This window comes from Cervus elaphus, chromosome 12, assembly GCF_910594005.1.
Source record: "Cervus elaphus chromosome 12, mCerEla1.1, whole genome shotgun sequence".
In the NCBI taxonomy this organism is placed as follows: Eukaryota; Metazoa; Chordata; class Mammalia; order Artiodactyla; family Cervidae; genus Cervus; species Cervus elaphus.
Genome location: NC_057826.1, coordinates 34724597 through 34748628, shown reverse-complemented (window position 1 = coordinate 34748628; position 24032 = coordinate 34724597). Strand labels below are relative to the sequence as shown.

At 41.1% G+C, this 24032-nt stretch overlaps 1 protein-coding gene and 1 long non-coding RNA gene across 4 annotated transcripts in view; one reads left to right on the top strand and one right to left on the bottom strand.

The window, feature by feature from the left end:
* The window catches only part of SAMD4A (sterile alpha motif domain containing 4A), a 221876-nt gene that overhangs the window by 72977 nt on the left and 124867 nt on the right, over positions 1 to 24032 (top strand). The gene's annotated exons all lie outside the window — the stretch shown is intronic.
* On the bottom strand, positions 1448 to 12174 carry LOC122704857. The gene is made up of 3 exons (XR_006343959.1): positions 12048 to 12174; positions 9741 to 9805; positions 1448 to 1544 (listed from the first exon to the last, which is right to left on the bottom strand). It is a non-coding gene; the product is annotated as an uncharacterized LOC122704857 (long non-coding RNA).

The window sequence follows — 24032 nt, the reverse complement described above, 5'->3', positions numbered from 1 at the left end:
TTGTCACTTCTTTCTTCATCACCAGCATCACCAATAATTCTGGGTCTATAGGCAGAGACCACTTGTAATTTTGATATTATGAGTATGTGTGGCCCTGCATATCATAGCAGGTCTCCTCTGAAACTCATTTCATGTGGTACCAGTTTTCCCTTCTTTTATTTTTGACTTTCAAGGACTAGTCTTCTTATTCTTTCTTTTCTGTACTGTTTTACCTTGCTTATTTACTTACTACATCAGATTTGACAAACCATGTTGTAAATTAAACTGCAGTTAATCCGTAGAACAACATGGTGTGATGGTGCATTCCCCCCTCCATTTTGCATATGATAACATTTTGGATCAGAGAGAGTACATGTATTGCTTACCATAACTAGCCAATAAAAGGCATCCCCAAGATGCAAACCCAACTCTTCTGACTTCAGGTCCAGTGTAGTTTCCATGAGGAGCCCTTTGTGTGTGTGTGTGTGGAGAAGCAATAACATTTAATTTTCTAACCTAGGCTTTAACTAAGACATCAATAAATTTTGAGTTCCTGGAAGGTAGATATTAGTTCTAAATGCATATTAATTTCTAAAATAAGATATTAATTTCTAAAATGCATAAATCTAATCTTCTCCCAGCACTATGGCTTGAGCTACTTACCAGGTTTCTTTTCTGATATCCCACAGCAGGTAGAAGACTAAATGAGGCTTTGTCTAGGCTGTAGAGTAGTCTTCAGTTCAGTTGCTCAGTCGTGTCCGACTGTTTGTGACCCCGTGGACTGCAGCATGCCAGGCTTCCCTGTCCGTCACCAACTCCCAGAGCTTGCTCAAACTCATGTCCATTGAGTCGGTGATGCCATCCAAGCATCTCATCCTCTGTTGTCCCTTTCTCCTCCTGCCTTCAATCTTTCCCAGCATCAGGGTCTTTTCCGTTGAGTCAGTTCTTCGCATCAGGTGGCCAAAGTATTGAAGTTTCAGCTTCAGCATCAGTCCTTCCAATAAATATTCAGGACTGATTTCCTTTAGGATGGACTGGTTGGATCTCCTTGCAGTCCAAGGGACTCTCAAGAGTCTTCTTGAACACCACAGTTCAGAAGCATCGATTTAGGGGAGTATGATACATGGGGACACTGTGAGAAGTACTAGGTAATATCTGAGAACTGGAGGTGGGTAGAGAGAATCCTAAGGATGGAGGAGCCTGGTGGGCTGCCGTCTATGGGGTCGCACAGAGTCGGACAACACTGAAGCAGCTTAGCAGCAGCAGCAGCAGCAGCAGCAGAGGTAACACAGAAACAAGAGCTGGTTCTGCAAACAAGATATAACTGCTGCCCTCAAATTGGTCTAGCCTTGGCTGTAAAAGAATCCTTTTGAATTCATCTGGTGATGACCTGGCCCCAAATCCAGGAATGTCTTTGCCTTGCTACCTAGATAGCAATGGAAACCAGGTTCATTCATTCATTGGCAGACTTTCATCCAATATCAGCTGTGTGTCTGGTGCTTTGTCAGTCATGAAATAACAGGAATGAAAGATCTTATCAAGTGGATGATCCAGCTTCCTGGTGCCTGGGTAGGGAGAGGAAGGAGGGAGGGGAGGAGAAAGAGGAGAAAGGGCAGAAATTCAGATGAAGAGAAAAGCATTCTGAATCAAGGAGGAGGTAAATCTGCTTTAATCAAACCTGCAACCCTTGCCTTTCTGAGTATGGTGTCATAAGCTGGTGAGCACTAATAAATACTAGGAGATGTATCACACAGTGTCACTGGCCTGCCAGAACCTCTAAGTGATGGAGAGCCCAGCAGTGAATCCAGCAAGCAGTTGGAAAGCCCTGGACTGTGAAGAAAAACAACTCCCTTTCCTCAAAATCTCAAGTCAATGTACTGATTCAACTATATCTTTAGTTCCTCTAATATCTGAATAGGAAAGCATATGTTCAGGAAGAATAAAGCATTGAGTCAGCAGCAACTGGGTAAAAATCCCATAAAAAACAGGCAAGAGCAGGGGTGTCAGAACCTTGATCCAAGAACTCTATTCCTTATAGAAGACACACACACACACACACACATATATATATATATATTAAAATGAAGTGTTATTCAGCCATAAAAAATGAAATCCTGCCATTTTTTACAACATGGATGGATTTAAGGGCATTATGCTGTGAGATAAATGAGATAGAGACAAATAGCATCTCACTTATGATTTCACTTATATGTGGAATCTAAAAACAAACAAATAAAACAAACTCAGAAAAAAAGATCAGATTTGTAGTTACCAGAGATAAGGGTGAAGTGGGAGGAGTAGGTGAAATGGGTGAAGGTGGTCAAAAGTTACAAACTTCCAGTTATAAGATAAATAAATCTTTACTATGGACATAATGGGGGAGTAGTGTACAGCATGATTACTATAGTTAATGTTGTTGTTTAGTCACAAAGTCATGTCCAACTCTTTTGCGACTCCATAGACTGTAGTCTGCCAGGCTCCTCTGTCCATGGAATTTTCTAGACAGTAATATTGGAGTGGGTTGCCATTTCCTTCTCCAGGGGTTCTTCCCAACCCAGGGGTCGAACCCAGGTCTCCTGCATTGCAGGCAGATTCTTTACCGCCAAGCCTAGGGAAGTTGTAGTTAAACAATACTGGAAACACACTAAGAGAGGGGATTTAAAAGTTCTCAGAACAAGAAAAAGTTTGTAACTGTGTGATGATGAATATTAACTAAACTTACTGCTTTGTTCATTTCCCTGAGAGTGTGTGTGTGTGTGTGTGTGTATCATATCATTATGTAGTATAACTGAAATGAATAAAATGTTATATGTCCATTATATCTTAAAAAAAAATTTTTTTTACGTGAACCATTTTTAAAGTCCTTTTATTAAATTTGTTACAGTACTGCTTCTGTTGTTTATGTTTCAATCTTTTGGCCATGAGTCATGTGGAATCGTAGCTCCCTGACCAGGGACTGAACCTGCACCTCCTGCATTGGAAGGCAAAGTCTTGACCACTGGACCGCCAGGGAGGTCCTTCCATTATATCTTAATTTTAAAGAACTCCATTCCCTGTTCTGTTGACTTTACTTCTGCTCTTCAAGAAATCTGAATTTGAAAAAGAAGAACTATAGGAAAGGGGAAAAAAGAAATACATTCTTCAGAATTGTTTGCCCTAATTGTGAAACTCACTGAGTAAGCTCATTATTGGTCTAACTCCATGCAAAATGGATCGACTATGAATCTTCTTCTCTAGTAGTTGGTCACAGCCAGTGCATGCCTCACACCCAAAAATCCAAAGCTGCTCCTTTGACTTTGTTCCTAAACCAGACTTCTGCAAATGTCTGCCCTTTGATGGAAGTACCAGCCTGGAGCTAGGAGGTCTCCTAGACCTGAAGATTTACAGCCTGAGCTTTCAATAGGTTGTTGTTATCATATCCAGAAAGCATTTTAAAACACCCTCAAAATGCCTTGACAATGGGCTTAGATAGTTTAATTTCCATTTAAGCCGGTAGGCAGGGGTTGGTATGCTGTTTGAAGTTTTGTGGTATTATAAGACACTCAGAGAAGTATGCGTGGCAAAGTATTCCAGGTATGTTTAAATTGTCAGTTATTGCTGATTCTGTTGTGCCTTCAAAGGGTGTTTGTATTACAGAGGTCACAGGGATTTTACACATTTCTTCTTTAGAGAAGAGAATAGTGGAAAACTACCTTCTCTAGAATTGAAAAGAAATTAGTTACAGATTTGTTTTTCTTTTTCACTTTTGGCTTAGAGAAGAGAGGCCTCTCCTCTGGGGGGAAGGAGAAGACAGGGTCTCTAATGGAGCTGGGGGCCCAGGGAAGGGGCTTCACGCAGGCTGGGAAGGCAGGCAGGCCCACCAGGGACCCATTAGGACAAGCTCTCATTTTGGCAGTGAGCTGGCGACACAGTCAGAGGTCACTTGGGTGATCTGGAGATTTGAGAGCAAACCATGATGACCAGCCATGATGCAGGGGAGGATAAAAACGAAGTCTCTTTCAAGCTTCTTTGTCCTATTGCTGGGAGAATGAGATGGAGAGGTGTGCCTTTTCTAAGGTTACTAACTTGTGGTAAATGCAGATTTTCCCAAAGGTAAGCCCTTGTTATCAAATTTCGGGGAGGATGCTATGGTTGTAATAGATTGAAAATAGCCAGGAATTAGTGTGACAGGTTCTAAATTATACTTAGTTTATGAATTTAAATTTGACTTGATGATAGCTAACTTTTATTGAGTGCCTGTTATGTGCCAGGCATTTGGCTAGATACTTGACATAAATGATTTCGTTTCATTCTTACAGTTCCATTGAGTAGGTAGATATTGTTTTCAATTACAGTATTACAGATGAGAAAAAGAAAGCATAAGAGGTTATATGCAGGGACTTCCCTAGGGGTCCAGTGGTTAAGACACTGTGCTTCCTTTGCAAGAGGCACGTGTTTGATCCCTGTTCTGGAAACTAAGATCCTACATGATCCATGGCGCGGCTAATAAATAAATAAATGAACAATAGAACCATTCATTTAAAAAAAAAGAGGTTACATGCAGTTAGTGACATAGTTAGGAAGTGGAGGAGTCAAATTTAGGCAGAAAATTGCTGAATCCCTGATTTAAGCCCTCCCATTGCTGCCTCCACAGGTGCTCTGCACAGACCATCATTTAAGCTCAGGGTTAATTACAGTGTTCACCTTTAGTTATAAAGGAGTTACATTTTTGTAACACTGTAGTAACTTTGTGATTATGATTCAGACCTTAGATTAACTCATGAGTGGTGTTGTAGAATCTATGAGGGAAAACATGATATGATAAAAAAAAAAAAGCATAAACCAAGATACCCAAGAAATGAGGATGAGCCTGGTTTCCAGTATCAGGAATTCTGATGCAACAGGCAAATCCTTTAACCTCTCAGGATCTCAGCTTCTTCATTTACAGCTTGACTCAGTTGTACCAGTTGAGAACCTCTGTTTTCTGGTGATCACATGCTCAAATGGTAGGAAGAGTTAGCTGAAAATGGTACCTAGAGTTATTAAGTAACATTCAGTGAAAGGATATGAAAGGTTAATGTCCAATAATATGAATTATTTTTAAGTTAACTTATTTGATTTCTATCTAGTACAGTTAAAAGAGAGTTATACAAAATATCTACAATATTAAATTTGAATAGACCTCCAGGATTCAAAGGGAAAAAGTAATAGTCTTATTTCTCTGCCTCCCAACCCCGAGTCACACTACCCAGATGTAACTACTGTTGGAAATTAGCTCTGAATATACAGCTATGCAACACATCTTTTGTGTGAATTTATAAAAGACTCTGCTAGTTTCTTTAAATTATCTTAATTACAAAAACAGTATGTGACTATATATACTTGGTAAAAAAAAAAAAAAACACCTTTGAACAAAACCTGTTTGTAAAAAAAGCACAAGACTTTATGCATACTGAATTTTATTTTCTTCCACCAAAAACTGAATCAGGTGCTCTGCTGGAGAATATATTTGAATTGTGAAAATATAACTGTCAACATTATGGAAGCATCAAAGTATTAAAGTAAGCTTTCCTTTTGTTTTAGATCTTTTAAAAAATGACAGTAAAAGTCATTTAAGGCTTTCTTGCTTAAAAAAACTTTCACATGATGATTCAAGTTTTGAGAATCCAGAATACTTCTCTGTTTCCCTCTAAATGAGTTTTGACTGCTAAGAAGTATTAAGTTTTGAAAAACCTCTGGAGAGGATTTCCTGTATCTTTCTTTTTTGTTTTTCATATAGCTGGTAGGATTTTGTTATATAATTCTGTGCTTCTTTGTTTTCCACAACAATCAAAAGTAAAAATGTATTGGGGGCTTTCCTAAATTAGCTGCAATATACGATCCTTTGTATTGTTACTCTGTGTCTCATCATAAATCAGTAACTCTTCCTGTAAAGTCCAAGTAAATGGAACCGTGTGATTTGGGGCTGTATGATATTGACTCTATTCTATATGTAGATAGAATGCGTGGTTCCAGGGTTAGCTCCTCTAAATGACCCTCTCTGCCTTAGAGCCACAGAGGTGCCCCCTTCCTGGGTTCTGCTTACATCATTAACAGCACCACTAATTTTCACATCAGAGAGTCAAGTCTTAGTGAGGGAGGCTGAATTCATATCATGCAATTATACAGGTGAGAGCCAGTTGAAGATACTATTAATATTAATACTCCCTGTCCAAGAGGAGGCCTAATGAATGGCTTCTCTGCTTGGGCTACCCCAGATTCAGGGCCCACCTCTGAATTCCAGCTACTGAGGATAAAAGGGCAGAGATCTTAATGATCTGAAAGTGTGGAATGTGTGTACCCACCTTATTTGTTCACTGGGATGATGAACCTTTAAGCACTCAATGTAAAATAATACCCACATGTGCTTTCCATTATAAGTCTTTCTTCTCTCTCTATTATTGTTTTGTTTTTCAGATTTTTGAAAAGACTAGTATGATTAGTTATATCCTGCCCGTTTAACCACTTTCCACATTTCACTTTTTAAATGAAATCATCTTTCTTGCATTTAACTAATGGAAAGTTATTCAACTTGCCAAGCAAGGTTCCACTGTCCCTGAAATAAATTTTCCAAAGAACTGGAAACTCTATGCAGCTTTCATACAAGAAGCAGAATGGAAATGTTCAAATTTATGTTACACTGATACATATTTTCCACAGTTTGATATTTAAGTAATATCCATCACATTGTATCTGAAGATACTCATTTGACTCTGTAAGAAGAGCCGTTGCATTCAGAATTTCTCTTTCATCTCGCTTCCAACTTCCTCAAGGATTGAAGTTTATTCTGTTTACAACTATTTAGAATAACTGATATCAGCAGCAGGAGCAGCAACTGACATTAGTGAGTGATTATGTATCACTCATTGCTAAGAGATGTACAGGTCTGTTCTCATTTGATTATCACAACAATTCTATGAGGAAGACAGTTATTATTTTCTCTGTTTTACAGATGCTTAAACTGAGAATGATGAGGGATTAAATAACTTGCCCAAGGTCCTTGGCAAGTAAGTGGCAGAACCAGAACTCAGATGCAGGGTAATTCCAAAGCCTAAGTGCTTTCCCACTGTGCTACCACCCTTATTAAAACATACTCTTTAAAGAGTTCTTTGTGCTTGGCATCATTAAGTATCGACCCCACCCCCAAAAGCTTTCGATCTAAAATACTAAACCTTATTGAGCAGATAGTAAGGACGTAACAGCTGAGCAAGCACTGAAAGAGATAGAAACTGAATTAGAATTCAATTCATGGAGTAGCTGTGCTGTTTGACAGAGTGCCCACCAGTCACATGTGGCCACTGAGCCCTTGAAATGTGACTAGCGCAGCTGAGGAATTGTAGTTTTAGCTTTATTAAATTTTAATTAATTGAAATGTAAAGAGCCACATGTGGCTAGTGGCTGTCATACTGGACAGCCTAGGGACAGAAGAAGGCAGTGGAAGGATTAGGTAACAGGAGGAGGAATGGAGCTGACATGCATGGACCCGAACTTGAGTGTAGAAAGAAGCCCTTGTCAGCCCTCTGGAAGGACACTTGTTACGGCAATATGAGGAAGCTACAGGGCAACTGGGGGAGGTGTGGGGTTTCATACATGAGATGAGTGGGGCAGACGACACAAGGCTGAATAGAGGGAACGAGAGGCAAGGGCAAACCGGGACTTCTGTGGTGGGGAACGTGGCAGGATTTGGCAGCTGACTGACTGTGGGTTGAAGTACAGTGGAGGTTGGCAGCTACTTCAAGGCTTCCAGCCTAGTGATGGAAAAACAGCTCCTTTCTGCAGTGTCTAATTTATGTTGGCAGAGGGACATCTAGCTTGAGATGCCTTATAGACAGAGTGTGTATCCTAAGGCTATATCTGAAAAGCAGGTTGGTAGATAGATGAATAGATTTAATGTTTACACAGAAATAATATTTAATCCATGTACCACAGAAAACATGCAGAGTTATTTAAAAAATAGTAGGATTTTAAATAGTAGGATTTAAACAGCATTTAAGAAATAGTAGGAAAGTCAGTGAGTGGAGTGGGGTGAATAAGGCAAAGAGTGGAAGGAAATGTAGTTAGAGTGGTAGTTTTTACAGGCTGTGGGGCTGTCAGGAGCTGCCTGGTCCATGTAAAACTTTGGACTATATTCTAAGTGTAATGGGAAGCCTTTGGAAAGTTTGAGAAGGAGTATAGGTTTCATTTTACTTTGTGAATGACCACTCTGAGGTGGTCTTCTCACTTAAGGACAGACTTAAGTGAAAGTATAAGGGTGGAACTAGGGAGCTTAGATAGGTTACTCTAGTATTCTAGGTGAGGGGTGCTGATAACTTGGACCAGCGATAACAATGGTGGACGTGGAGACAAGTGGGTGGGTTCTGGAAATATGTTTTCAAGGCAGAATGATTCTGTTGATTGTCAGAGGAAATATGTGGTGTGAGTGATAGAAAGGAGTTGGGAGTGATTCTAAGCTTTTCCCATGAGTGTTACCGTTTATTGAGTTGGGGACCTCAAGAATTCAGTTTTGGACGTACTAAGCTAGAAATGCCCATGAGACATCTTAGTGGGACTGTCTGTCAAGTGGACAGTTGAACATGTGATCCTGGAGTTGTCCCGTGACTTGACGAGTTGTGGTTTATTAGGTTTTAGGGGAAAGGAGGAGCTAGAAGAGGAAGAGAAAATGGACAAGAGTATTCATGAGTGGGACAGAGGTTTCAGGAATTGGGAAGTGGCAGGATCCTGTTTTGGGATGGACCCAGGAGAGGAATATGCCATTCCGATTGTGATGTTGAAACAGAGAAGATGTTTTTGAAGAGACAGGCATGGTGTGGTGGTGATCACTGGGAGAGCCCACGCTGGGAAGCTTTGGTGTGGTTCTCAAAGGATGAGAGGGAAGGGAGAGAGAGCGGGCAGGCAGAACTCAAGATTAGCCCTGTGCCAGCACCACGACGGGGTGGAAGTCGGGTTGTCACTTGACTTTGTCACAGTGCAAGGCAGTTTTTGCCTGTTCCTTGTGCATGAAAGCATTTTTAGGCTATTTAATCAAATTTTTATGCCTCAGGGTGGAATAACAGAGTGGGAAGTGTTGATTTAAATTGTTTTTTCAAGCAAGCATAAATGTCAGAATTTAGGAGAATTGTATGCTGAAAAAAGATTAGTTTATTTTAGAAGGGGGAACTTTTTTCCTACTTTTTCTCATTTGCCTGAAGTATTTGTCACACATAATCATCTTGCCTGCTTTTATAATGCAGGATTTCCATTTACATGAAAATATATATTTCATATTTTTCCCATTAAAATGGCCAGTGTTGATATATTTGGTACTCGTTCCTAGTCTGTTCAGACTTTTAGCCATTGGAAAGAACAGCTATTAAAAGGAACAAGGTTTTGTATTATAATCACTGACTTCTAATGTACAAATAGGGTAATGGAGGGGTCATCGAGAACTCTAAGGAGATGATTGTTACAGAAAGAGCTCTCTTGTCTTCCCGCTTACCTCCTGTGTGGTAGTTCACTGGCAGGTAGACAGAAGAGAAGTGAAGGAAAGTGAGTTAAATCAGTCAGACTCACAACTTTTATCATATGAAACAGGGGTCCCCAACCTTCTTGGCACCAGGGACTGGTTTTGTGGAACAGTTTTTCCGTGGACTGGGGTTGGGTATGGGAGTGAGATGGTTTGGGGATGATTCAAGCACATTACATTGTGCACTTTATTTCTATTATTATTACATTGTGACATATAATGAAATAATTATACAACTCACCATAATGTAGAATCAGTAGGGCACCGCTGATCTGACAGGAGGCAGCGCTCAGGCAGTAATGTGAGCTATGGGGAGTTGTAAACAGAGATGTAAACACAGATGAAGCTTCTCTAGCTTGCCCACCACTCACTTCCTGCTGTGTGGCCCAGTTCCTAAAAGGCCATAGACCAGTGCCAATCTGTGGTCCGGGAGTTAGGGACCCCTGAGATAAAAGACTTGGAATAGAGGGTTTATATCTTGTTTATAGCGAAACCCTGACATCACTATGGACTCGCTCATCCATCCCGTTCCTGAACCTGTGTAAGTAATTAATAGTTGCCTAAATAGATAAAATTAGAATTCCTTCCCCAAGTCCTGTTTATAGGCAAGGATCTCTCTGTTAGTGGCTGGTGTTTTCCCTTCTTGCACTTGTTGGAACGGTCCCATTGTCAAAGCTCTTGGGACACTGATCGGCAGTGACTCAGTCTTGTCCCCTTTTGTCTCATTATAGTAGCTCCTGTGACTGGGCTACAATTCTGTCTTGTGGGTTGGCAGTAGGGAAGAGGACTTCCTTCCGACGTTCATGCTCAAGCAGCTGTTTCTCCCCAAACACCAGTCTCCCCAACCCCCAGCTGGTCCCTCCCTGCTGAGAAGCCAAAATATACCCAAGTCACTGCTAGACTGAGTTCATCCCATGAAAGTGCAAATGACAGTGATGCCTTTTCCCAGCATCAGCTTTTATCCTGTTTATCAAGAGCTTGTTTTGTCATCCTTCTTCCCTTCCCCTATAAATAATCCATTTCCCCCCATCAGACTTGCAGAACAGAGGCATGCCCATGTCGTAGGCTTGCACTGAGTGTTCTTTCAGTGGTTTTCAACTTGCTTGGCCTTTTAGTTCTTTTTTTTTTTTCATCCCTATCAGAATCTCCAGACTGAGGTCATGGAAGGTCAGAGTTAAAACCGATACTGCCTGAGTGCTTTTCATCTGAAAACGGATCTCTGTGCTTTCTGGAGATCGCAGAAGTTTTCCCCGGTCTGTGATGACCCTTGGCACACTTTTGCTTCACTATTTCCATTTCAAGATTTAGAGGCTGTGGTGATAGGGAGGAACTATAAATAAGAACAATCCCGAGAGTGATAGGAGGAGCTCAGATGGTCCTTAACTTTCTGGTCTTTCTCTTGGTTTAGAATTCCTCAAGACCTATTATAGTGACTTATTTCATTTGACTCAGAATACCAGACCTTTAGAGCTCCTTCTGTCACTTACAGAAAGGACTCATGACTGTGGTATCTGTCAACTCACTGCTTATTGAAATGTCTTTTATTATAAAGTAAAGAGGGGGTGAAGTGGACACTAACTTAATGATATTTTACACACACACTTAATTGCCCTGAGGGAGTTCAGTTACATTAGTCGTAACATAAAATGCTTGAGTTCTCTGCTCTTCTTTTTTTGACAAGTTCAGTTGTCATTTAACAGATTTTCCTCATGGGAGGTAAGTTTGTGCTTTCTAAGGATGAATGAATGCCTTGCTACTAAATTGGTAGGTTGGAATTTAAATGTATTAAAAGAGTTAATTCTTTTAAAAAACTTACTAGTAGATATGCACTACGTACAAAGAGATTTTGAAAATAATCTACTCTGGATGATTAATATGTATATGTAGTCATGCTGATAGCTTAGTTGAGGTATCTGTGGTGTAAATATTGATGCCATCTCCTTAAGTAAGGAATACTATACATATGTGTATATACATATATATTCTAAAGTAGAAATATGTTCATCATAACCTTTCTTTGATCTCCGAGGGCATCCAAATTTGGAAGGGCCTTTGATATCCAAATAGAATCCTAGGCCTGGGCTTCTATATAGACATCTGAGGCAATGCCCAAGCACTTTTGTGTGCCAACTTTAGTAATTGTCTTCACTGTCCAGAACATTATTGCTTCCAGCTAATTCATCTTGCTCCTCTTTGCCTCCTTCTTCCTTGTGAGGGTTTAAAAGATCCATTGTACTTAGGTGTGAAAGTCTCCGCAAGTTCACACCACTGATTGTAGAAAGAAAACCACAAGTTTGCACTTCTACCCTTTCTCTTCATTCCTAGCCTATGCTAAACCTCTGAGGATCTATAACCACCTCCTAGGATGGTCTGGAATTCTTCTGGTTTCAGTGGACCAGAGAGAACTGTGGCAGTCAGACCCCCCACGGCCTATTTCCTAGCCATACAGTCAAAATGGTAAAAGAATGAGACGGTCAGATCCCTAACCTTTCCCTGCCTTTGCTTTATATGAATCACAGTGATCTTTGAGTGAAAGAATGTAGCTCACCAGTGTCATTTGGGATCTTCTAAAGTAGTAGGAAACTCTGCATTCTTCACACCAACTTGTGGCATAGCAGCACATTCCTCTGCGATGAGGTGGAGGAGCGCTGGTGGCCGGCCTGGGATTTGTAGGGCTGGGGCGGAGAGCTGCTGTTTAAAAATACATTTAATTATATTCCTTCTCTGCAGTAATATTGATACCATTTTTAGCCCATTACAAATACTGTGATTTTCATTTAAATCATGTCCATTATCTTATTGACCTAGTTTTTATTTTGTAATCAAAATGTTCTATTTCTGGATAGCTTAGCCCAGAATTTTTTTTTTTTTTTTAAGGCTATGGACCCTTCCTGGAGTTTTTTCTTCCATATCTGTCTATAGATGGGCTGTCTCTGCGTTCACTGAATTAGAGAAAACGATACTCTCTTATTCTCTTTCAGGGTGCAGTTTTTCTCTATTTAATTTGGCAGGGTACCACAGGACCTCACATCTGGTGACTTTTTTTTTGGTGAATGGATGGTGGGAGAGTTGAGAAGTTCAAAATGAGAGGCAGAGGTCTCGATGATCTTTTTCCCTCTTTCCTTGCTGTCTGTCTGCTCTTCTGTCCCCTCTCTCTCTCCAGCTTTCTCTTCTTTTTCTTCACTCCCCCTCCATATGCTGTCAACATCTTGCAAAGTCCACCTCACTTCGGCTCTCTCTTCACATGCTTTTGATACTCACAGGGTCCCACTTCTTATAGGTCTTGGCCTTCTCTGTGTTTCTTTCCCTCCTATTTTCTTCCTGGTCTCCTCCTAACCTTCTCTCTCTTGCTGTCAGCAGTACAAGCCCCCCTTCATTTCTCTTCTCTGACTGGAAGCTCATTCTGGGGAGATCCCCTCTGGAGGTGTTCTGAGGGCTCTGTTCCTGGGGCTCATCTTTCATCAGTGTCTACTAGGGACTTGAGACCCCTGAAGAACTCCCCACTTGACCCTCAAAGTTTTCTTTCAGTATTATTTCTCACAGTCCTTGACACAGGAAGGTAGTGTGTTCTTTTCTCCAGACAATGAACAGAATCATGGAATTTGGGGATTCAGAGTGGCCAGCAGCCTCATTTTGCCGATCAAAGTAGACCTGAGAATGGTTTCTACCAAGATTCTGAGGCAATCTAATGGCAGAACCATAGCAACTATCCCATTTCCTGACTCCTTTTTGGTGGTGGTGGTGGGGGGGGAGGGTCTCTTCTTATCACCCTCTTCCTTAGCCAGGAAGTCATGAAGATATTTTATCTGGTTCCTGTTAGCACTAATTTCTCTCAGTCATCGTTAACCTTCTCAAATATTGTTCATCTTGAATGACATTTTAGAGTAACTGAGTCTTAAATGTGTCACTTTCTTGTCAAAAGAATACACAAAAGATGAAGTGCAGTGACAAGAGTCTCTCGCTGAGTTGCTGGGGATTTTCTCAGGAATGCTTTTTTGCTCCAGGTCACTTCTGTTGATGTATTCATTCCTAAGAACTGGTAGATGATTATGACATACAGTATTCTAGCTTGAACTCCTTCCTGCCTAACTGGAGTCTCTCTGCTAATCAGGAAACCACATTTAAAGCTGTGTCCTGAACTCTGCCCAGCACGTCAGCTTGGCCAGGAAGGACAGGGAATTCCTATTGGTAGTAGCCACTGGGGACCAAAGGGGTAACTGGAGGTCAGAAGGAGCTTAGCAGGAAAGACATCGGCACAGGGGACATTCCACCAACCACTGGTCCCTTTTCTAAATTTTCTCTGTGGTTGAGGTCAGGCAAAACCCAGGATGTCAGCCCCCAAGCTAGTGACCCTATAATATGTATCATATTTTATGATCTAACAACAGTTTTTTTTTTTTTAATTCAGGAGTTAACCCTAAACTAACATAGGGTTGTTAGCTTTTTGTCTTGGGAAGTAAGGATATTAAAAACAGCAATAGTAGAATTGTCATATAATATTATAATCTTTTCATAAAAGAAAAGATATTTCAATACTAGAAGTAGAAAGAATATAATCTTAAAATAAAGGAGAGTCCTGTATACTACACACATAGAGCTTCCAGAAAAACTCATATTGGGTTGTCTAGATTTTTCTTATTAAACCACATGCATGTGTGCGTAGTTGCTCAAATCAGGTCCAACTCTTTGTGACCCCATGGACTGTAGCCCACTAGGCTCCTCTGTCCATGGGATTCTCCAGGCAGGAATACTGGAATGGGTAGCCATTCCCTTCTCCAGGGGTCCTCCCAACCCAGGGATCAAACCCAGGTCTCCTGCATCACAGGCGGTTTCTTTACTGGCTGAGCCACCAGAGAAGCCCAGGCTAATGTAAATTTTGTCCTAGAAGTGCTAAGCTGTGATATTTGGGAACCGCCAGCCTTCATTCCATGGCTAGCAAACTCCTGTTCTGTCCCCAGGGAGAACACAGAAGAATGCACAAGGAAGATGGCCTGTGAAACAGCTCCTCAGTAATAGGAAGTGTTCAGTAAATGGTGTTTATTTTTATTCTCTCTTAGAAGTGAGATGATTTGTTAGAATTGGGCTGTTCACTAGAATGACTATTTTGGGTTGGGCTTCAAGGGACACTGCTTTTCTTTGGCTTCTTGTCTTTGTAGAGTGGGGTCTGACCTACAGCTGTGCAGAACTGAAGGTTGATTTGATTAGTGGCCTCATGGATGGTCTGGGAAGACACACTTCACAAATTGGAAGCTAATGGAGGCTAATCCATAAGCAAAAATGCCAGCTCGTTACTTTACATGTAGAAGATATACTTTTTCAGAGACCATATCAATGGATCAGTCTGCCCAAGTTCCATGTCCTCTCTGCTGTGGAGGGGACATGGGATTGGTGCTGGTGGAAGTAGGGGCAATCCTAGTGTCCACTTTCCTTGGGAAAGACAGACTCAAAGTAATAGGAACTGGCTGACTGAATTTATTCCAGTAAGCTGTAGATTGAGCCCCTTTTATTCACTGCCATTGTTTTCTTTATCTCACTTGGACATTCCTCCTCACTGAGAGGCAGTGAAGCAGAATGGTTAAGTGCAGAAGCTCTGGAGCCAAAATGCCTGGGTACACATCCAGGCTTTACCTCTTCCTAGGTGTGTGATATTGGGTACTTGACCTCTCTGTGGTTTCAAGTTATCATCTGTAAAATAGAGATGTTAATAGAATTTGCTTCATAGGTTTGCCTTGAAGAGGCAAGAAATTGATACATGTAAAATGCCTAACAGTGTTTGACATATAATAAATGATCAATACCTATTTATTATTATAATGAATACTATTGAGGATGCTAGTTTTGTGGTGGACATTGGAGAAATGAATGCAAATCCTATGGGCAGAATTGGTTAGATTCTTACACTATAAATGTCTTTATTGTAGAATTCAGCCCTCCCATAACCTTGGGTTTGGTTTTTACCCTTCACCCCTTCAGTAGCTATTGATGTCATGTCACTGTAAGCTGTTTCTCACTGGTTACATTATGGTGTACTAGTCCCTGCTGATGGGGAGAGACACTTTGCTTTGAAGCTGTCAAGTCTTCTCTCCCCAACGTGTGCCTTTGGAGAGGCTTCTGTTCTTGGTGTGGTGGACTCCTGTCTGGGTCCCTTCCATAGGTCAGTGTTCCCTGGACTTTCCCCCTTGAGTGTGAACCTGGCTTATCTGGTGGTGGTAGCTCTTGATATATGAGACAGACCTGTCTGCTGAGATAGTAAGAGGTACTGAGATACTTATAAAGATGTGCTTTAAAATAAGTAGCAAAAATAGTAGTAAAGCTGATTCCACGACTAGCTTTTTATGTACTTTCTCATATTTTGCCAAGCCCACAGGGCAAGGGGACAAATAACCTGATTATTTTCCATTTCTCCGTCCCCTGGAGAAGCTTAACAACTATTTTCCAGGGGGAGCCAGTGCCAAATTGACTGGTATTCAGGATGCCTTTTATAGGAATGCATGCATTCAATCTAATCTATAGATGTGTCTAACACCTGTAGTGTGATCATTTTTCAATTTCCTCACTAAACTTACAGTGATAAATTATAGTTAATATTAGCCATTAAAATATTTTACTATAAAATATTCCAGGGACACTGGCCACTGAAGTAAATTAATCTACCGACCACGTATCTGTGATGTAATGAGAAACTAAAACTAGTAATCAGCCAATCCTTCTCTCTTTATTTTGAAGTATAGTTGATTTGCGATTTGTGTTAATTTCAGTTGTACAGCACAGTGATTCAATTATATATATTCTTTTTCAAATTATTTTCCATTATGTATGTGTGTGCATGTGTGCTCAGTCGTGTCCGACTCATGCAATCCCATGGACTGTAGCCCACCAGGCTCCTCTGTCCATGGAATTTTCCAAGCAAGAATACTGGAGTGGGTTGCCATTTCCTACTCCAGGGGATCTTCCCAACCCAGGGATTGAACCTGCGTCTCCTGCATTGGCAGGCAGATATTTTACCACTGAGCTACCTGGGAAGCCCTTCTTTCATAGGTTATTACAAAATATTGAATATAGTTACCTGTGCTATCCAATAGGTCCTTGATGGTTATCTTTATTTGTTTATTTATTTAGGCTGTGCCAGTCTTAATTGCAGCATACAGGCTCTTAGTTGTGACAGGTGGGATCTAGTTCCCTGAGCAGGGATCAAACCCAGGACCCCTCCATGGGGAGTGCGGAATCTTAACCACTGGACCAACTAGGAGGTATCAGCTCACAGAGATACTTTTCCTCAATGCCCTATTGTGTTCCCATCCCTGTAAGCACAGATTTCCTCCCTGACTCCTTTTTTGTTTTCCAAGGTGGCTAGAATTAGCAATGTGATTGGGCTGTTGGTCTTGCTTGTTCATTACCAGTAGAGAAGTCAGATGCTGGATTTTCGGAGGGGAAGAGTTGAGATCAGCTGGAAGTACTATTTCTAGTTTTGTGGTCAAGCTTTTTTTCAGAGAGTGTTGCAATCTTGCTGTCAAAGCTGTGCTGATTTCCCTGCTAAGGCATGAGCACCAGTCTGTCCTCTGTAGTGGTACAGTGATATAAAATGACCCCCAGCTCCTACCCAGGGAGCAGCTGCACATGTAGGCCAGGTCAGCCATGTGCAGTAAGTGACAGTGTCAAGAAATTTCATATGAGGATTGTTGAAATCGGTCAACGAAGAGCCAGCCTTTTTGCCACCTATCCTTTGGGGGTGAGAATGTCCTCTTTGGGTTTCTATTTTGCAGTTCTGTAGATGTGGAGGGTCTGAAGATTGTTCCGTTTGGCCCAGAAGCCAAGGCTCTGTGGGGTAAAGATACCATTAACATCCCAGCTCAGCTTTACATTCTAGTATCCCTGAGGTCACGAATATTCTTAAATTGAACCCCAAGAAGTAGATGTGAAAGGAGCTTAAAGGGAAGGTGTAACTATCAGGCTTTCCAATTCATTAGAAATTTTAGCCTGGAGCTGCTGAGCTTCCAGACCTCTCACAGAAACTCAGAGAACCTCCCTCATGGTCCAGATCTGGTCTATATTTTCCTGCCAGACTTCAACCAGCCCCAAAGTTTCAGCCTTCTTTCCTGAGCAAATGATCACCAAGTCCCATCACTAGATAGCTCCTACGGCGAGCCTCAGACTCACATATCCAGAAGTTTGTTCGACATCCTGCTCAAGTAGCCATGACTCTCACAGTCAGCCTGCCCAACAAGAAGAGTCTCTTCTTCCTACAGCCATGTCTGCCCTCTCCACCATTCATGATGCTCCAAATGAGGGTTATTCCATCTTCACAGAGCTTCTCCAAAGAACTCTTTTTCCCGGAATAATGTCCTTACTTTTCACTTTTGAGTCCCACTCCGACATCTTTTAAGACTATTTGTTAGAAGAGAAATCAGATGGGAATTGGACACACCTGTACACTATGCAAGAGGTAGATGAGCAGAATTGGGGCCAGTCTGGTGCTTTGAAAAAGATAACTCTGAGTAAGTCGCTTGGCTTTTCTGAGGCTCAGTTTGTGTCCCTGTAAATTGGGGATGCCTCACTCACAGGGTTCTTGTGAGGGCCTGATATCGTACGTGAGGAATCAGGCAAGGAAGTATTAATGGGAACCTAGCTGCCATCTTATCTCCAGCTCTCGTACTGTAGACAGGAGATGTTTAGGATTGCACTTCTGTGTGGCTATGACTGGTTCTCAGTCCTTTACGTGCCCAGGCACGTGAGAAAGTGCTAATATTTATTCAGCACACTGGGGTTACTCAGCTACCCTGGGCCATCCCTGACTGCTCAAAGGCTGAGGGGATCAGTATCTCCATAGCTTGTGATGTGTTTGAGATACCTCTTGGTTGAGGACTGTCTCAGGATTCACAGGAGACCTGCCACCTTCCCTGGTGGTATCCATTTTTATCAGGGCTATTTTAAACATTTTCTCTGGGGGTTTGCTCCATTCAGTCAGAGATGCGACGGAATGGAGGATCCCTAGGAGCCTAGGTCAAGGCTTTACCCATTCTCTTGCTTCACATGAAAGGGTATGTGATCATTGAACATATTGGTGGAGACCTCTGCTGGTTGGGGTGCTTACTGATGCCCTACATTCTCACCAGGCAGGGTCCTGAGACCACTCTTCTGCTCGCTTGGCACAGGATGTGGAGCTGCCGACAACCCTGTGGGTCTCCACACTCCATGCACCCCCCAGAGAGGCTGGGCCACCAAAGGGGACGCCCTGGGAAGTTCGGCCAGGATGTCCTGCGCTGCTGGGTGGCTCCCTGCGCAAACCAAAGGCCACAGACTGCAAATGCGCCACTTTGGTGCTCAGTGGGAGGCCCGGACCACAGGGGTCCGGGTTAATTGATTACACTGGGAAAACGACTCATTGAAGTTGGACGTAGCAGGATGATGGAGCAGTGACTGAGCTGATTTAGAATGGACTTAATTGAAGAGCCACGCTGCCTCAGATCCTTTGTGGAAGTAGGCAGGATGTAAATAATAAATCATAAATAAATAAAACTCAAGAGCTAAATAAAGCCCCTTTAAATATACCATCCCTCACAGCTGCATGTATTGCAAACTGGAACTAGCCATGATGGACCATTAGGGACTTTTACTCCCTGACACGGAGACTGGATTCAGCCTCAGATACATTTCGTCCAAAATATTTTTTTCCAAACTCTGTATAATAGCAATGATGAGTAAAATGATGGACTGAGGTCTGAAGTACTGAACCAAGGCAATTAACCCAATCAATGCAGCTGGAATTTTAGGGACTAAAGTTTTTTATCAAAGGATCTTAAAATACAATGTGAAGCTCCACACCTTGTAACATACCATCAGATAAGTATATGCACTCATATATTTGAGCAAACTCTGGGAGATAGTGAGGGACAGAGGAGCCTGGCATGCTGTATGTAGTTCATGGGGTCACAAAGAGTTGGACATGACTTAGCAACTGAACAATAGACATCTGTATATACACATATATTTATACATATTTGTAACTAAAAGGCAGTATATTATTCATAATATATATAGACATACATATACTTAAAACTATATAGCATATATACTTTTATATATAATATGCTAGATATTTTTAAGTGTATATACATATATATATGTCTTCTGTTTTTGTTTTTGGCTGTACCACATAGCTTGTGGGGCTTCCCAGGTGGTGCTAGTGGTAAAGAACTTACCTGCATTGCAGGAGACATAATGAGACAGGTTCAATCCCTGGATTAGGAAGATCCCCTGGAGGAGGGCCTGGCAACCCACTCTGAGTGTTCTTGCCTGGAGAATCCCACGGACAGAGGAGTTGCAGGCTACAGTTCATTGGGTCACAAAGAGTGGGACACAACTGAAGTGATTTAGCATCCATGCACATGGCTCGTGGGATCTTAGTTCCCTGACCAGGGATCGAACCTGGTGCCCCAGCAGTGAAAGCACCGAGTGTTAACCACTGGACCACCAGGGAATTCCCAAAGTATATGTATTTTTATATAATATATACTTCATATTTAACATGTATAGCACATATACTTTTATATATAATATGCTAGTTTTTTTTCAGTATATAGTAAAATATATATATATATACTTAAAAATATTTATATAGTATATGTTGTTGTTCAGTCACTAAGTCATGTCCGACTCTTTGCGGCCTCATGGACTGTAGTGCTCCAGGCTCCTCTGTCTGTGGGATTTCCCAGGTAAGAATACTGAAGTAGATTGCCATTTCCTTCTCCAGGGGATCTTCCCTACCCAGGGGTTGAACCCGTGTCTCTGCATTGGCAGGTAGATTCTTTACCACTGAGCTACCAGGGAAGTCCATATAGTGTATGTACTTTTATATATTATATACTATGTATTTAAAAGTATCCATGTATCTGTATAATACAAACATATATACTTATGTAGTTACATAATATACATTGTCTTTTCATTTTTCTCTGTTTAGCCAAAAGCACAGTTACTTTTTCTTTTTATCCTGTTTACAGCAGTGTTACTTACTGTATCTCATGAGAAGTTTCATCCAATAATCTAAAAGGTAAAAAAAGCAAAGTTACCCTTCAAAGTCTTAGAAAGGCATCAGGTTAGAGGCCAACCTACAGTTCCTCTATAGATCCAACCTGGTCATTTTCCCCCTCCATTATGGAAATAAATCATTAGCTGTTTCTTTGGTTAAGCCTCAGACGAGATACAGAGACGCTCATTGCATGCACTCAGCCATCAAGTTGCACTCTCTTCCTCTGGCAAATGCCAGATGTCTGTGGCATACTGGAGTCACCAGCTGCTCTCTTGTGGCCTTCCTCCTTCTTCAGTCAGTTCAGTTGGAAGCCGGTTGAGAGTTGTTTGTTGCCAAACCTGTTTATGCCAGTTGTACTTTTTCCATTGAGGACATGTAGCTAAATATTATGTAAACAGATGATATATGAGTGTGAAAAGGAAAAGTGTTTTTATGAAAACTATACTGTTGTCTTGGAAAGACTTGTCAATGATGAATTTGCTTAAAAAAAAAAAACAAAAATTGTGGCCAAATTAAGTATAAACAAGATAATTTTAAAAGATTAGGGGGAAATTCATAGAAATCTAGGCAGCTTCCCCAGTCAGATTGCTTTTCAGCTGTTTGGAGTTTTTTTTCCTCCTTTAAAGACACTAAATTTGAAAATCATAGCAGATTTCTGGTTTATCCAGAAAAGACAATTGGGAATTCCAGAAAGTTGGACCCATCATCAAATACAAGGCGTTGCTGCTGTACCACATTTGTTAATGAGTGTATGCGCATATATTTAAATATCTATGAATAAATGTCAATTGATATATATAAATAATGAGAGTATCATTTTTATAATTGAATGCTTTTACCAGTTTTTTTTTTTTAGATTGTCAACCCAATCCAACTACTATATGGGTACCCAATCCAACTACTATATGGGTACCCAATCCAAGCTACTATACTATACATGTCAGTCCAAGCTACTATATGTGCTGGATTAGAGAACATTTTTTTTAGCTACTGCATGTTGTATAAAATATACATGCCTACTGAGCATGTCAAGATGCTTACACTATGTGATTTAAAAGACAGCTGAGCCAGGCTGAGGAGAGAGCAGACACACACCTCCTTTAGTGTGCTCATCCAAGGACACATGCTAATTGAGGAAAATTGTGGGCTGAACCCTTTGCGCCTGCTCTGAAACACATTCGCTTTCTCTCTCCTGCCCTCTCTTCCCCTCTTTCGCCATCTCCCTCCTTCTCTTCTTCTTTCTACCTCTCCCTCCTCTCTCCCTTCACAAATGTAGTTTAGGTCAAAGAACTCCAAAAGAAGGAAGGGAGAAAACATTTGGAGTTGAACAACAACATATTTCAAACCACTTGTTCCAAGAAAAATAAACTCTTTGACTTAAAAAAGTTTGAATATATGTTTATTTATGTGAACCGAACAGAAAGAGAAAAGGAGAATTCCTTTAAATAAAGAACTTTCATTTATTAAAGTGTGGCTTACATTAGATGGTTTAGGAGTACACCTGTTTCTCAGGAAGTGAGAGCAGGATATAGCAAAAGAGATCTTATTTGAAGTCTCCTAAAAATCAGTGTGTTTTAAGTCGCATTCTACCCTCTTTGGTCTAAAAACGGAGTGGAAAGACCTCCCTTTACTTCTGTGCTGTGTCTAGACTCTATATCAGAGCACAAACAACTGCAGGAAAAACGTGAGGATGCCTGTGGATTCGGACATGTTAACAGAAGTATCGGAGGACCTCAGGAAGAATAATATTTTACAGTGAGATGGTTGTCGTCTTGAACAATAAAAGCCATATGAGTGTGCTCTAGTTTATGCTGGCTTAGAGGCTTAAAATCATAAAGCAGGTGTGATGATTGGGTTCCTGTTCACCCAGGGAATGCGGCTGCCAAAGATAAGCACACCAGAACATGAACTTCTTGGGAAAGCATGAATCCATCCACCTCCAACGAAGAAGAGGCTGTCTTTCCTTTCAGTACTCACTCTTAGGGGTTTGATGTTGATAGATTCTGAAGTATCTTATTCTAGAGCATAAACCAGATGCTCTCAAGGTAATGAGGAACAACTGATAGCTGCCAGGTTAACTAGAAAAGAAATGTTTCTGTCTGCGGTTCTGGACAATAATGCAATTTCATGGCTTTTCACCCGGGTGGACTTTTAAGATAGATGGATTTGTCTTTTGCTGCTTGGGGCCTAGGTCCAGATTTGGAGCAGATGGCAGAAAAGATGGATGGCTCCAGAGATTTCCAGGTGAAATTGGTTGGATTTCCTCAATCCTCATTAATTCCTGCTTGATGATCATCCATCTCCATCTCTCCAACGCTGCATTTCTCTCCGGCCCTGGTTTCCGAGGATTTTCTGAGTCTAGAATAGCCAAAATGTGCTGACTAAACTCCGAACAGATTGGGAGAACTCCTCACTGATATTTCAGGCTTTTGGGAAAAAACGACTGTCTCTACCTGAAATCTTGTTTTCCTTCTTTGAGTCAGAGTAGATTTTCTTTCCTTGTAATAAGAAGACAAAACTGAGCAGGATGTGAACGCTAAAGCTCAGGGAGTGAATTTAAGAGGCAAATTGCTTCCACTGTTGTTCAGGTAAAACCTAGCTAAAGAGAGACTTTGGGGTTCTTAGATTAAGTCTGGTGAGAGACTCGAAGCCACCCATGACTAAGCAAGACAGACAGTTAAAGGGTGCCCCAGGGATGAGATAAGGCTTAAGAAGCAGAGGATGATTGTGAAAAACCCCAGAAGTGTTCTTGGCCACTGGGGTCAAGAGGAGACCCTCAGATCCATGGAAGGAGGGACTCAGGGGAGGTACTAGGGCAGCCATGCTTTGTGGGTTTAATTTAAAAACATCTGTGTGAGGTCCTTGGTCCATGGCCTGATATTCTCATTCACTTCCATGTTAAGGTAGGCTTATTGACGTAATTGTTTTTGTTCATACTGGAAACTCTCCTGCTGACCAATTTATATTATTATTTTTTTTATTGTGGTTGTATTTAGCCCCCATTCAGAGCCAGATGCTTTTGATTTACAAATGGCATATATTGTCAGAGACTGCTAACTAAGCAGACAAAAGATTCCACTTGAAAATTTCTGTGTGATTGACAGAGTGAGCATTAGCCCTTTGGTTGCATATGCATAGGTACTCCCCCCCTCCTACGACCCCCGCATGTTGGAGGAATAGAATATACCAGCAAACTAAAAACTAGCAAATCGCAGGTGCTTAAGACCCTGGAAGAAAGTGCCCAGGAGGTGCACACTTAGTTTTAAGAAAAGCTAAACAAGTGTGGCATTTTCAATAGGCCTTTCCTTCACCTGAGCAAAATGACAATATTTTACTAGTCAACCAAGAGATAAATCAAGATTTAAACTAACATCTCACCTTTCAGGCAAAGCCTAACCTTAATAGTTATTAAAAATAAATGGGATTTAAACAGATGTATTTTATTTCCAATTTCACAGTCTTGTATTTTGCACTGTGGTTTTAGATCTGTTTGTGAAGACTAAT